Consider the following 16,166-nt stretch of genomic DNA (forward strand, 5'->3'; position numbering starts at 1 on the left):
TGAGCATCGTTTTAACGAATTTTGTAATCACATATAACAAGACCAGGAAGGCTATCACAGATAGTTGACAGCGCCAGAAACAAGTTGTGACAACTCAAAGGGACAAAAAGGTGTGAAAATTGCCAAGAATTGGGAGAAATTAGTGAATCTGAACCTGGGAGGAAACAGGGAGAGGGGAAGGGATGAAAAAACAAGAGTCTCCTGGGAAAATCATGAGGGTTAGCAAGTCTGGGGACGGCAGGGTTCACTGTAGGTGGGTCATTTATGAAATTTCTCAAAGTCCCCAAAGAAAGAGGTTTGACTGAATTTGGAGTGCCAAAAGAATGACCAAGGGTGCAGAAAAACAGAAGAAAATCCACGAGTAAGACCCAGTATGGGTTAAAACACTTCAGAGTATTTTCCTTTTAGTTTTTTTAGTTTTTTTTAACTCAGATATGTCCCTAACTAATCAAGGCCTTTTAACTACATTCTTTGCTCTGTGTGAGTGTGCCAAAAGCCCACATACTCCCCCCTTTTTCTCAGCTCCATTTTGGATTCATGCAGTATAGCGTACAAGAAGAAAGTGCTAAAAATGTCAGAAATGCTGGCATATTGCTAATGTGCAGAGGGGGGGGCGGGTGATTATGATGGCCATTGTTGAGAGAGGGTAGGACCAAAGTGCTGTAGTTGCAGATGGGAGCACAGTGTGGCATAACTAAGTAATGAAATGTGAAGTTGGAATCCAAAGAGTGATAGAAACGGTGTCATATGCAGAGGCAGTAAAGAGAGCTTGTCCAAAAAAAAAAAAAAGCTGATGAGGGAAAGGAGCGCCAGGAGGGAATGAGATGCAGAGGAGATAACAAAGGTCAAAGGAGAGGGTGAGGTTTACTTTTACAGCAAGAGTAGAAAATGTGGTGGAAGGTGGATGTGAAATCCAACACGGAAAAGGATTCAAATCATTGGAGAGGTAGCAGTGAACCACTTAGGCATGACAGGGCAGAAATGTGAAATGGTCTCAGTGTCCAGTCAAGCCAAGAGTCGTCACGTGTGGGGATAATACTACTGATGATGGTAGTGACAGTGGAACGCAATGGGGATGACTTTAAATAATTCTTCGACAGCAGGAGAGAGAAGCCAGATATCTTACATGTCCAGAAAACACATTTTAATTGTGTTATATATGTGATTATGATGCACTCAGACAAGAAAAGGAATACCATGCAGGGTACTGGGACAACTGAGGTTCAGGAATGTGTTGTAGCAGAGTGTATTAGAAAGAGAAACTCATTTTATTTGTTGTGGGGACTTAATTACACCTGATGGGAAAATAAAAAAGTTAGACTGCAATGAATGAGCAGAGGAGCTATTTAATGTAGGTAATTTGGTGTGGATGTTAGTACAGGTAAGGATAAATTAAAAGAAAGAGAACCATCGAGAATGAGATGAATGACTGAAAAGTCCAGGTAGGTACTAGATATGATCGAATATTGTGATAATTTCCATCATATGCAATGTATTTCAAAATATCGAATATAGAATAGTCTTTATTGTCATTGTACAGGAGAGTACAATGAAACTGAGTATATGGAACAGCTGTTACAGCATCTTTCATGTTTTGAAAACAAGATGCACGCGGAGCTGTAGTGGCAGCAGAGGCAGAGCGTTGCGATATCTGGGTAGTAACTACAGGTTATTTGGCGTCACGAAGCGGAATGTACGCGGAACTTCAACATACAGACTGAGTTTCAAAGAAGAATGCCAGCTTGCCGATTTTGCAGTGTTTCAGGTTTAGAGAGTGAGAAAATGGCGAGCCAGGGATTTGAATGAGGCTAAAGGTCATATTTGCCATAAGCATGTGTTAATATTTACATTTAAGGCATTAAGCACACGCTTTTGTCCAAAGCGACTTACAGTAATTCATACATACATTCATACACTGATGGCGGTGGCTGCCATGCAAGGTGCCGACCTGCACATCAGGAGCTGTTTGGGGTTCAGTGTCTTGCCCTAGGACACTTCGATATGCAGACCAGGGGAATCAAACCAGCTGCCTTCCGATAACAAGACGCTTGCTCTACCCTTGAGCCACAGCCGCCCATGTTAACTGTTAACTTACTAGAGCAATTCCGCAAATCTGCAGTCTCACCTGATTCCATCACAACAAGTGGCAACATCACAATGTTTGGTGTGGGACAATAACCTTTTGGATATCGCCAAAGCCAAGTGGTGAAGAAAAAAGGTGCATTCAGAGTAATGAAGGGAAGTAATATATTTGAGGAAGTATTGCAACTCCATCTGTAGGGGGGATGGGAGGTGATAGAAGGGACAGGGGCTATCCAATCCTAACAAATGGAGATCAAACTGCAGTCCCCGAAATATGGTTCTTGTCAGAAAAAAGGAAGACGAGAGAGAACAAAATGCTGAGGCTTTACAAAGGAAACATAACACAGCGACAAATACAATGTCCCATTTATCTTGGGGGAGCTAAAGAATGCAGGAACAGATCAAATGCTGTATGTTATATAACGTTAAAGAATTTGAGTGAAAAAGGACTCCAGATGCTATTGAGGCTGTACAATTAAGTGTACAGGAAGCAGGCCGGAGACCAAAAAAAGTGGAGGGAAACTGTCATTGTGTCGTTAAGAGAGCCTGGAAGAGTACATACGTAGGTTATTTGGGTCCATTTGGAAGTAAAAGGTACGGTGGCTTATTATTATTTAGAAAATAAGAAAGTAGTGATCCAGAATTATGTCTGGACAGAAATAAGAAAACTACAAGTCAAGAAAGAATCTGTGGTTGCTATATTCTCTGATGTAGGTGTATGTGGACATGTTGTGGAAAGACAGTCTTCTAATAAAGTTGCATTTCATTTAAAATACACCCCTTGAAAAGATCTTTCTGATCTGCGTCTGTGCTTTATGCCGTCTTCAAGTGCGTTTATAGGAACAGAGGTCAAGTGCTGCTCTTGTTTTCTAACAACAAAAACTCTAGTCACAGCTGAGATGAAGGCCGGTCATGTTCTAAAGGTTATATTTGTTCTGCGCTGAAATGATTAACAACAGAGTGACTCATTTTGTTTGTGCAGGGGAAAAAATGGTGTCAGGGTTTTAATCTCATCTTCAAAACATTTTCTCAAATGTAAATCCAGAGCCTTCTTTGTCAATACAAAAATGTCAATTCTGGGGATCAATACACATAACGACACGTGTGAAAATCAAACTCCAGAGTAAGCGACCGCCAGGCCGATATTGTGGGGTTTTATTGACAAGATGTGTAGGGTACCTTAGCAAAGAAGGCTTATCATCATACAACCGTGTTGCACAGACTTTGCAGTCGTGTGCGTTTGCATCAGTGCATTCAACCTAACAGAAACACTTGATTGCTGAGTGAAGGCAACTGTGATATTAGTCACAAGGTGCAAGCATGTGGTGGTTGAAGTGGTCAGAAGGTCAAGGATGGGCTGTTGTCAGTCAGGTGAAATGATTATATATTACATTTTAGTTCAGTTTAGGCAGGGTCGAGTCTGCGTATGAACTCCCCTGCAAAAAACTTAACTAGTACTCAAAGGAACCGTAGACTCAAAAATGAAAATCCAGCTATTATTCTACTCAGCCCTATGGCGATGGAAGTTTCGTAGTTCTCAAAACATTTCTGGAGCTTCACAGCAGAACAGTGTAGAAGGTTTTTCCTAATTGGTTGAAGTAGATGAGGTCTAACAGATTAAAAACATAAAATGTAGACATACTTCTGGTCCAGTGCAACGCTGTTCTGCTGTGTAGAAATGTTTTGTTGACATCACCCAACTTTACATCGACATGGGGCTGGTAGATAATGACCTATTCAACATTTTTTGGGTGAACTTATACTTTAATTAATTCATGTTAAAACAATCAAGAAAATGATCTGCGAAAGGTTTTTTGAGATTAGTTCCTTTTCCCTTTTAAGGTGGGACGGATGCATACAGAGATGGTGACATTTCTTTACTGAAATCTCCTTCGGCTTATATTCGTCTGCATTATTGTGGTTTTAAATGGGGCATGAGCTCTACTGGGAACAGGAATTGAAGAGGAGGGAAAAGTTTAGTGAAAGAGGAACATCTCCCAGACTGACAGCCAGCATTGAAGAGGAGGCACAGTAAAAAAATAAGATAAAAAAAAACTTAAAATGAAACAATAATCATGATGTCATTATACTCCCAAATAACACGGTGGAAATGGGCATTCATATAATTCGCTTTTTCCTACAAACGATTTGATGTCTTTTACTCCGCGGAAAAGATTTGCGTGAAATATGTGTTGTCATTTATACGATCCCATCATCATACATTATCATAAACTATAAGCTGCGTGAATATCTCGGAGCGAAATTGACTCTGTTCATGGTGACAAAGAAAAGGGCCTTTGTGGACTAATAAACCCCCTTGGCAAGCATGATTAGGATTTTAAGATAGAGGAATGGAGCCTGTCTGTAATAGTTCACAGACCCGTCAATCATCTGAAGCGCAGTGACTCTATGTTCACCCCTGCAAGGCGACTGTATGATAAAAAAGGAGCATGTATGTAGAATCTGCGTGTAGACTTCGGGGAGTAGATTTGAAATAGAGTACAAATAAATGTTTTATTTAAAGTGAGCATGCGCAGGTGATAAAATTACTTCAGAATTTGTTTCAAGATACGTGCAAATAATAATTTTCATTTATAAAATAATCATAAAACCACTGAGAGTAATGAGGAGCACTTTGTAATTGTATAATTCTAATTAATTGTGTCCAAATCTAATGGAAACACCACTGACATGGACATCATATGAAAATTGTATCAACACAGGCTGAGAATACGTGCATTTCCTAGCCATGTCCTCCCAGCCTGTTTTTTAACACTTGAGGCTTATTATGGATGAGGGATTTCATTTGCAAATGCATCACCCAGCTCTCAATTTGCCAAATCACACATACTGTACGCAAAACAAAACAAAAAAAAAAAACACCTGCAGCTCTGCTAGACCATGATAGCCCCACCGCAGAGTGGGCTTTCATGTGATTGCACATATCAATCTGACTCTTGATGTGTGAGCACAGACCGAGAAAGAGAGCGGATTACGAATCAGCTGACTCCCCACATTTTCTTCCAAGTGACTTATTAGAAGGGTTAGTGTGAGCGGACCGTTGGACCGCTGAGGGGGGTTGGCTGAGTAGTGAGGCCCTCAATGGAGCCAATCTCCCCTTCCTCACAATGGTAGATTACTTTGGACAAGCCTCCTCGGCTTTGCTCAATAAGGAATGGAAAGACCCTTTCTGCTTTTAATACGTTGTGCTCACAGATCCTTTTTCCTTTTCACAAACAATTTTTGTCACAGTCATAACTCAGCCGCCCTGAAGTATAGTCCTCACATGAAAAGGCACTGGGCTCCAGTCATTTGCAGGAGCATTGAAAAGCTTCAAAGAATGTACCGGGAACACATTATTTACCTGATAAAACCTTTGTTTTCGGTCTGCAGTGGATGTCTGCTCAGTCTGTCTCTTGTTATGTGGAGCTCATAATAGAACGGGAACACGGAGGATTTCCTATCAGAGCACTGTTCCTGTTTGTGCCTGCCCACAGTTATCTGTTCATTCTGTTCTGCACAAATAAGATCATCCAAGAGGTACCATCATCACTTGTGCATGTTTACACTCAAATTAGCCATTACCATTAGCACGCCGCTGCTCTGTGATGATGGTTCTTCCAACTACAATATTGTCCTGTAGTGGCTGTACTCCTATAAGTGACAATATTTAACACACCCCTGAAGAAATTTCCAATACTTTATCTGTGCTTTGTAGTGTCTGCCATCGTGTTCAAGCTGCTGTGAGTGACATATTCTTATTGTAATATAATTTTATTGTGTAATCAATGTTATAGAGTCTTTGGTCATTAACCAATGTCTGCTCACTTTATCCAGTCAGACAGAGAACTACATAAACAGGCAGTCCTGTCTCCCCGAAGAAGACATGAGAGCAGGATCCTCCTGTTCAGGCACAACACCAGTAATGGCCAACCAGGGGAAGCTACCAATTCCAGCGTGGTTTGTTTGGGTTAAGTTTTCTATTTATCTCTTGTCACAACGCTTTTCTTATGGTCTGGTTAGGTTAAGGCACAAAAACCACTTGGTTAGGGTTAGGAAAATATCATGGTTTGCCTTAAAATAGTCTGTAATAGTCTGTTATAATCTGTTTTGGTTGCCACAAAAATAGCTGGAAATGTCCCACTGTCTCCTTAGAAAAACCTGGGTTTGTCGCCACAACAACGGCTGGAGATGGTCCTCCTTCCTGTGTAAAATCATTGTCTTTGGTTGGCTTTCCAAACCTCCACCTTCCCCTCCACCTCCAAATGTGAAAGTCAGCTAATAAGCATATGTGAATGTGAGATGCCATGATTGGTACCAATGTCAACATTGGATGTTTCTGTGGTTTGCAAAAACCTGAACTTTCTTTGTGAATGACTCAGGAAAGATTGTCCGCAGCGATCCACATCTTCACGTTCTTAAGTGCCTCATCTCAGTGCCTCTCTCTGCTCCGTGAACAGAGAGGAACAGGAGCTAACTTAAGGGTAGTAATGGAGTCCGCTAATGTGAGCTAATGACTGGCTTCCAGCACAACGCAGAAGTTCCACAGAGCCCCTTTAATGGTTAACAACTCTGTGACTCATTTTCTGTTTGTGCAGGTGAAAAGTGATGTCGGTGTTACATTTTATCTTCACAACATTTCTTCATTCCCCTCCAAATCACATCTTTCAAATTCAGGTTTCTTTGTCAATAGGATTATTGATTTTAGTATCAATACTCATTATGCCATGTGCGAAAAATCAAACTTCAGAGGAAACAAACCTGCCGGTTGTGGGATTTTATTGATAAGGTGCGTTGCCTAGACAGTGCTCTGTGAAACAGTTTCTTTGTGTTTAAAAAAAACCCTGATAAATTACTAAATATGTCTTATTGACAATAAGAATTGGGGCTTGTGGTTTCATCTTGTCATATTAACATGTATTTCTTTAAATTAAATCCATTCTGCTGAGGCAAGTTAGCTGGTAATTCGCAAAATGAGACTGCATAATTACTCCACCATCAGAGGCCCAGAAGGCAATTACAGGGGATTGGTCATTAGCAGGTCTGTAAGTTTGACCAGTGGCGAATCAGGCCACTCCATTATAGGGTAAACATGCAGCTCCTCGTGCTAAATGGAAGTCTGAGGAAAGCGCCTAATGGCCTCTGTGACTTGGGTAATAGTTTTGTTATCAGAGACAAACAGGCCTAATGATTCTCAGACACATCAGCAAATATAGAAATTGGCAAATCGGCATTGGCCACAGGATGACCCCAATGAAGAGCAGAAATCAAATCAAAACCTTCTCAATAACCGCTTAATGTGTACTGTGTCTCTTTACCAGTTGTGTCAAATACCCTTAAACCAATTCATCAGCAGTAATGTGATTACACAGCCCTGAGTTTTAGTCCTTGGAAACCCTTTACACATATTAACTATGATACCAGTTCTACGCAATTCCCTACTTGGAGCAAAGTCATCAGTTTAATAGCTATGACCTAGTTAAGTTCAGTTATGACTCATCCTCTATGAGAAAGGAATCATTTGAATGGAGTGTTGGCAGGATAACAATGACAGGACTGTGACATGGTGGGTGAACAAAACGAATCTGCATGCATGAGCACCATTTGGTCCAGACTAAAGTATCTCAACAAGTATTTGATGGACTGCCATAACTTTTACACACTGAAGTGTGTTAACATGTCTCGGGGAGTATCACTGCATAAAAGTATTATGAAGCCCTTTGTGTCTCCAGAGGTGTTGCACTATAAAATTGTTGGACTCATCATGGGCAGTTTGATCAAAATCAATACAGCCGAAACAGAGATATCACCTTACTTATTCCATGCTTCCTTCTTACATTTCAAAATCTGGCGCCTACATTACCCACAGTACAGCTTAGCCACTGAGTGACATCACTGGAGGCAGTTAGAGCCTCACAGACCTGCCAGCATAGACTCCAGGGGTGGAAAGTAACCAAGTACATTTTGTCAAGTCCTGTACTTGAATACAAATTGAAGGTACTTGTACTATACTTGAGTGTGTATACTTTCAACTTCACTACATTTCAGAGGAAAATAAGCTATCTTTCTCTCCACTACATTGGTCTGACAGCTTTAGTTAATACTTACTTTACTCAATCACTTTACAATTCATCCAAAAGGGGTCATCAGAACTTAAGAGGGGTTCAACATCTTCAAAAAACTGAAACACTCCCAGTTGCCTATGATATATTAATAAGAATTACTTACTTTTGTTTCTACTTTCGTTGTACTGCATAATAAATACTTTTACTTTTGATACCTTACGTAAATCTAGCTGATAATACTTTACTCAGAGACGTTTTTGCGTGCAGGGTATGTTATTAGTACTTATGTGTAAGTAAAGGATCTCTCACTTCCCACTACTTCTTAAATCTTCTTACTTAATTCAGTCCTAACAGGTAACTGTACCTGTCAGACTTACCTTCAGTGTGGCCTACATATCTGGGATATCCTGGGAGTCATGTCTCTGCACAGAGTGACAAGCCTGTTCAGTGTAACCTGACTCCGTGTCCTCTCCTGTTACCTCCGGTCGAGATAATCATCACCTTCCTGTGTTTTCCGTCCTCGGTGGCCTGAGATTTATTAACTAGCAAACAACGTGTAAGGTCTCAGGAATGTGCTCCAAGTTTGTCCATTGAACCTGACGGTGACTGGCACTCACGCCTAATGATGCAGGCAGCTCTGTCTCAATAAGTCTGCGTGGGCTGCCAAGTGTGTGGAACAGCGCTCCTGCCTAATGTCGCCCTGGGCTCGGGGACGATGGAAGTAGGGAGAAAGCACAGAGACCCCACTTCGGGTCCCAGGTGTATACTTAATGCTACCTATCAATTCTGGCCCAGGGTGAGGGAGACTACAAGCCAGATCAAATCACGAGTCAGAACTGCAGGATGCATTTCAGCCTGCCTTATTACCTGGCCGGTCACATGGCAACAGCGCAGAGTGAGATTGAATGAGGCAACCGCAACGGAAATCAAAGCCACACATCCATCCAGGTGATATGGGGGAAAAGTGTGAATTAAATCGAGATTCTTGGGTGTATCACTCATAATCCCATGTTATCGTCATATCTATGATAAGAGACGACCAGGAGAAAAGAAATCATCAGCTGTGTTCAAGGAGAAGGAATAGCAGCATCTGTAGCTGCCTATTATGTGGCTCCCCGTATCCACCCACTGCCTGGTCCAAGGCTGTCTGTGCTGCTTAGCTCTGGCACAGGGACTCTCTGTGATACAGCAAAGCTCTCAGTGCAGGGAGCCCGGGGGCCGATGCCAAAGTCCTGTTGTCCAAATCTGTCGGCACTGTCTCATTTAACAGATAAGAGGCTAATCTACAGGGTGGGCAGGAGATAGACCCACAAATACAAGGCCTCTGTTGTCGCCCGCTCGCCATTCTCCACATTCCTGGAATGTGTATAGGCATGTGCAGACAAACAAAACCTTGAGAAACTTTTTTTTTTTGCCTTTATCCCCCCGGACTCAGATGTGTGCTATGGAATATAAATCATAATGTATTTGTTCTATTCATCTGCCTGAATTGATTATATTCTTGTGGATGTAAATGACACCGCTGCTTCCTTTTTTTTGCTCTGCAGAGTAATACCAAGCAGAGATTTAGAGCAGTGCAGCAGTGATGGTGCAAATAATTTTTGTATTTGTATGAATGATCAGTGCCCATTCTGAAACACATTTGTAGTACTTCAACCAGAATTCTGAGTATTTAGATTATGGGTGAATGCAAACTGAATTGATACAGTGAATTGATGACTCCCCCAGTGTTGTTTTGATAAAATTTGATACAAGTGCAGCTGCAAAATCATGATTCTCAGTAGCAAACAATACTTTAACAAACACTTGACTTTAAAAATTATTAGTGCAGTACCAGTTTATAATATGCAGTTTGGCACAGATTATCTGGTAATGTGAGAGGTTTTTCATATCAAGTCTTAAGCCTCCTGAACTGCTCACAAACTCAAAGGGAACACCATGATAATATCAAGCATGTTTGATATTTACAATGTAAACAAGCAAAAAGAGTGGAATCTTGGAGCAGCTGAAGATGCTGCCAAGCAACGGTCAACATTGTAGCCCGTTAGCTAACATACTACTGTTGACAAAATTTATATCTCACTTTCAGTTGTCACTGAAGAATTAGAAAACCTGTGACACCTTTAACTCTCTGCTTGTGTTTTTTTTCTCACTGCAACACGCCAATACTGGAAGTCGGTGATCCACCATGGTAATCTTCATTTTGTTTACATCTGCTTCCCCAACAACAATGTTGCATTAACATTTTTGTCCAAAGCAATTTACAGTAGTTCATACTTACATTCATACACCGATGGCGGTGGCTGCAATGCAAGGTGCCGACCAGCACATCAAGAGCTGTTTGGGGTTCAGTATCTTTTGCCCAAGGACACAATTGCCAGCAGAAGCATATTGTGGCTATGCTAGTTAGCTTCTAGGTCAATGCACTCCCGAGCATGTGCCCAGCAAAATCTTCAAAGGGTTAAAAACTGATGAATAAACAATGGTTTCAATGATTAAAGCCCAGGGTGCAGAAACAGGCACAAACTGGCACGCTAACCAGCTCTCTAACTGAGTCTCTCTTGGTAATTGTTTTGTCCTTTTGTTGGCTGCGTAGTTACAAACATTCTTTATCCTTTAGGTCAGGCTTTTTTCACTGCTAATCATCTGCGCCGATGAAGGCCCGACTTTGGAAAAAAAATGCTTATCCTTTGCTCTCAATAATTGCAAGACAAACAAGTATGTGAGAGCTTCATTATGCAGTTCCTCGAGTGTGGATCTTAAGTTATACAAAGTTGCTAATGTATTCATACTTAAATATTGATACGCAGGCTCCTTTTTGGTTCATAACTTTCAGTACTTTCAAAGTTACAAAGGAATTTCATAATAATAGTTGGTGTTGCCACACTGTTGCGGTTAAAACTACCATATTGTGCTCCAGCACAGATCTCATTACCTGCTCCCCCTCCTCAGTGCACTTTCAAGATCAAAAGCTGTTTGAAGGTGCTCATCATACCTGATACATGAGACTCAGCAGATAGCTCCGTCTCTGAAGTTACAGTCGGGGGCTTTGATGGGGTCCTGGGATAGGAAGTTATTAGTGAGTTATGTGAAAGGATTATTTCATCCCCTTTTTTGTGTGTATTTAAAATGCACAGTGACAATATAGGTTACATTGTCAAATCTGCTCTTCATTTTGTCACATCAATCTGATTATTTGCAAGACTTTAAACAAACAGTATTACGTTTTTTTCAGTCTGAACATAACATAAGACTTGAGGAGCATGGGATCACAACAAGTGTTTCTTCATTGTTACTGAAGGTACTGCAAGGAGTTTTAAACTGGTTATAAGACAGTCTCAGTTTATTACTGATGCCTGAATTTGACCTACGTAAGCAAACGAAACTATAAGCGAGAAGATTAGCTGGCACAGTAAGTTAGTTATTCTTAATGCCTGTCACCAGGTCATATTCCTGCTTACTGAGGTTTAATTAAGTCATAGAATTATAACTATTTGTCATGCTGTGCTGTTGAGAATGAATTCAGGGTCTCATGGCCAGAGGAGCAAAGCCGCTGTGTTGTCTGGTGATAAAGTAGGGCACTAAAACAACATTTACCATCAACATTTTACAGATATTATCTCATTGTCATGAATCCCAACAGCTGTGTTTGAAGAAAAACACAACAAAAAATATGTTGTGTCTTTCCTTCACTTACTTCCAAAACAAATTCAGCACCATTCAGATCAAAATCAGGATTCAAAAAGCAGTGGTGCTTTACTGCTTTTGTCCACACGGGCTTCTCGAATCAACAGAACAAGTTCTTTGTCGCGGCTTAAAACAGTTGCCATGATTGAATGTTCGCAGTAAATGGTTCTGCAAACCAGTTAAACGTTCACATTTGTATAGATCATAGGCAATGTATCTACAAAATGTGTCATATCACGTCCACATGACATGTTTATGACCTGACCTTCATGTTGGCAGGTTGAAGGGATGGTGGTGGAGCGACAGTTTGAGACTGCGTTTCATTTGTAAGCTTGAAACCACTCAGTAGTTTTGATGAGGGACCACGACATTTATAAGCACGACATTTATAAACTGGATAGTTTAAGGAGACGTTGGGACAATTTCAGCTGTGTTTGTGGCGACAAATGACATATTTTTTGACAGGAAGTCGGGACATCTCCAGCCTTGTTTTTGGTGACGCAAACAGGTATTTCTTACCATAGCTAGGTGTTTTTTGTGCCTAAACCCAACCAGAGCAACAGCACAGCATTATCACAAGAAAAAATTGAACTTAAAGAAATGTAAAGTTGCAACAAACAGAAATGTAAAGGCTGGGGCAGGGCCTTTCTTTTCTATGTTCTGCCTGTGATACATGGGTTCTCTCCAGGCACTCCGGCTCCCTCCCACAATCCGAAGACTGTCTAAATTGCCCGTAGGTGTGAGTGTGAATGGTTGTTTATCCCTATATGTCAGCCCTGTGATGAATCTGTCCAGGGTGTACCCCGCTGCTCGCCCCAATAAATCCTTTGCAAAGGATAACCTGTTACAGACAGTGGATGGATGGACAGCTCAGGGAACGACACAACAAACTGAAGGTCTAGTTGTTTTTTTCTTATTGCAAAAATGTTTAAATATTGTATCTTTAATTATGCAGAATAAAAAAGAACACATTTTCCTCGTCGTTGTAATTACCACAGAGTTTTAAGTTCTCCCTCTTTCGCACATCATTGAAATGAATGCCAGAACTTCCCACACTCTCCACCGTGCTCATCAGATCGTGTTCCTGCCTACAGGCTGTTTCCAACCACATCACTAGAAACCATACCGTCATAATGTTGCCTACATTGCATATTTGTGCACCTGCGGATGACACAGTATCCTTTAGCCTGTTTCTAGACATAGCCCGGAGGAGCACTTCCTTCTCACATCTGCCATGATCTCATCCTCCTTTTTTTTTAACCAACACTGAAGTAAGTGTATGACCTAGAGCCATGGCGGCTGTCTTGGTATTAAGACATCAAAAAAAGAGTTGAGTTTGTAAAAATGGAAATTAGGGCCTTCATGAAATCTAAATTTTTATGAATAGTTGGATTAAAACTGGAACACAGTTTGAACAAAGCTTCATTCATCTGGATGCAGGAGGAGACTTTTAAATATTAAATTGGAGAGACATGCAGTTAGGATCCGTCTCTTCTGTAAAACTAGTGAAGTTCTGCATCCATTAGGCCCTGAAACAATGTCCTCTCTGTAGGTTTAAATAAAGGAATTTGGGGTCATAGCACATGTTTCAAGATTACTGTTTTAAATCTAAAGACAAAGGATATCAAACACTGTCGACTCAAATCTGTAGAGTCCGTTTAAAGCTATAAATGATTAAGATGTATGGTGCAGTGACATTGCTTTAAAAACAACACATTTACTAGGTTAACGGTGTAACTTTCTACACTTGTACCTACCATGGTAAATGTGTTTTGAGACATTTAATATCAAGTCACACCTCTGAGCTCTCTCCTGCATCTAGCTTTGTGATTTTAGTAAATAATATGTTTACTGTGCTCACAGTTATACACCTTTAAGCCGCATTCATGCAGTGTTGTGCAAGCCAGCTTTGCTCAAGGACACGTTGATGATGGCTGAGAGTCAAGACCATTCATAATTCACTTTCTTAGTCACTCTTTACTGGCTGTTGGTAGGATTCGACCTCCGCCTCTTCAGCCACCCATCACTGCTCTTTAGAATTCAGCTGACGTAAGGATTTAAGAGACATGCAATCTGCTCATATTACATGTTTTCCTTTCGGGGGAGATCATCAATGCTCTGTGGACACAACATGGAGAAATGTGTAGGGAGTAAATATATTTAAGGTGACATATATGTAAATATTTAGGATTACTTCTTTAAGGAAATCCACATTAGGTAAATACTGTATTAGTGAAAAGATTAGGGCATTGGTATTTGTGCACAACAACTGAAATCATGGTGATTAAGCTTCAGTGACTGCCCAAGTAAGGGGAAACACGTTGCATAAACAAACAGTTGCTCATTTATCTGACATCCAGCATTTATAGAGCAACTTTATGGTCACACCCTTCAAAGCAAACAAATTGGTATTCAGTGCAATTTGACGCCTCCACAGTTGAGTTCAACACCACTGTTGTAAAAATATAAATCTACAAAAAAGATTTCTGTTTCAGTATCATCAGATCTGATGAAGGATGAGCTACCTTGCTAACGACAGCTACAGTTGGCAGCAGTTAGAAGAGATGATAGAATACAAGCGATTAAGGAACAGAGTGGGACTGATAAAGACACCATTCACCCTTCTGCTGATTTGACACTGTCAGTGTTATGTACAATTATTACATAATGTTGCTTTAAGCTCTCTTTTGTTTTCTGCCATCTCCTGAGGGAAATATCTGGCTCTTTTGGCTGCTCAACGCTCCACTACCTTCACCAGCTAGTCACCAGTTGTGTCCATCTGCTGGTTGTTTCTGAAGAGTGGGTTTTATAGAGATTTTTGACTATACAGTCTGAAAACAATGCTATGAGAGCAACAAGGGCTTCAAATTCAAATTGGTGTGAACATAAGGTGGGATTAAAACTATTTTTTTTAATGGTCTTCAACATTCAGTATGTGATTTTAGGCAATCTGATGGGAGATAAGACGTCAGAGTAGATAATTACGGCAGGGAAACATATTCTAATATATTTTGAACTTATGCCTTTAAAGACATACTATGCATATTTTAACAGGCTAATGAACAAAAGGGAGAGCTCTTGGTAGAAGGAAGCAATACATTTATGTTCGTAAACATTAGAACACAACTGACTTCTAGTTGAGAGCAGCCATACGTCACTTTCCTGTCACTAGAATGACCATGCCGCTCTTTGAGTGAAAACAAATGGCGTCTAAGAGCTAGCACCAAACAGAAAACACCAAGTATCAAGACGACTAGAAGCCGCCGTATAGCATTGTTTCATGTCAAAAATCCCAAAGAAGTTGTGATATTCTTTTTCACTTTTACTACCAACAGACAGTATGGAAAGAGATCTGTGGTTTCAGGCCATCAACAGAGAGGATAGAAATGGTAAACCGTGAGACTCGGCCAGTCTATACGTGTCCGTCTGTGGCAAACACCTCATCACAGGTCGCTTAATGATGTTACTAAGTGAATGACACGCGTTCCGATTGTGTCTGCAGATCAGAGTTTATCCAAAAGAGCCTTTTTAAAGTTGTAACTACGGTTTTTACTGTGGAAAAAATAAGTTCCGACCTTACAACACCTGCTTTTAAAATGGAGATTGGTTTAATAGCCTCTCCACTTGAAAGCAGAGGGTACTTTATGATAGTAGTTTACATAAACTGAGCCGCCCTTCCTTTTCACAGTGAACCCTGCAACAACGTAAAGTAACGTTGGAAGTGGAGCTAAACCCGACCTGTTGTCTTCTCGGCTCGGCACAAATGGTTTTAGTAGAGACTTTGGTTCTGTTTCACTACAGCAATATAATTAGTTTATGGTAACATCACATTGGACAGGATATTGAACAGCTAAATAAAGTCACTTAATGACAGAAGAGATTAAAGAGGGCAGAACAATTACCTGGACATTTAACAAGGTAGTTATTTGTGTCAGGATAGTCCACTTTGACAGAGTGGGACTGAAAGGACACTCATCATCCACTATTTCTTTCATTATTTTTCTATATAATGACAGCAATCATCAACTACAATATAACATGATTTCTTGCCTGTATGGCCATCAGCTTTGGGCTCATATTAGCTACAAATCCATATGGTATTTTTTTATTTTATGCTATCAAATTGGCAAAGCCTTCAGAATTTACATTTATCGCCAGGTTTAATTAGAGGTGGGGGCGGGCTCATGACACAAGGGCAGAGTACCTGGATACTTTCATCTGGAGTGGGGTGAGAACAAAGACGATCCATTGCTCATCCTGAAGTCCACCAACAGTTGAATACAGGACTGTACAACCACAAGTTATACAGAAAGAAAAGTTACAAAGTGCATC

The sequence above is a fragment of the Sparus aurata genome, chromosome 7 (genome assembly GCF_900880675.1).
Source record: "Sparus aurata chromosome 7, fSpaAur1.1, whole genome shotgun sequence".
Lineage (NCBI taxonomy): Eukaryota > Metazoa > Chordata > Actinopteri > Spariformes > Sparidae > Sparus > Sparus aurata.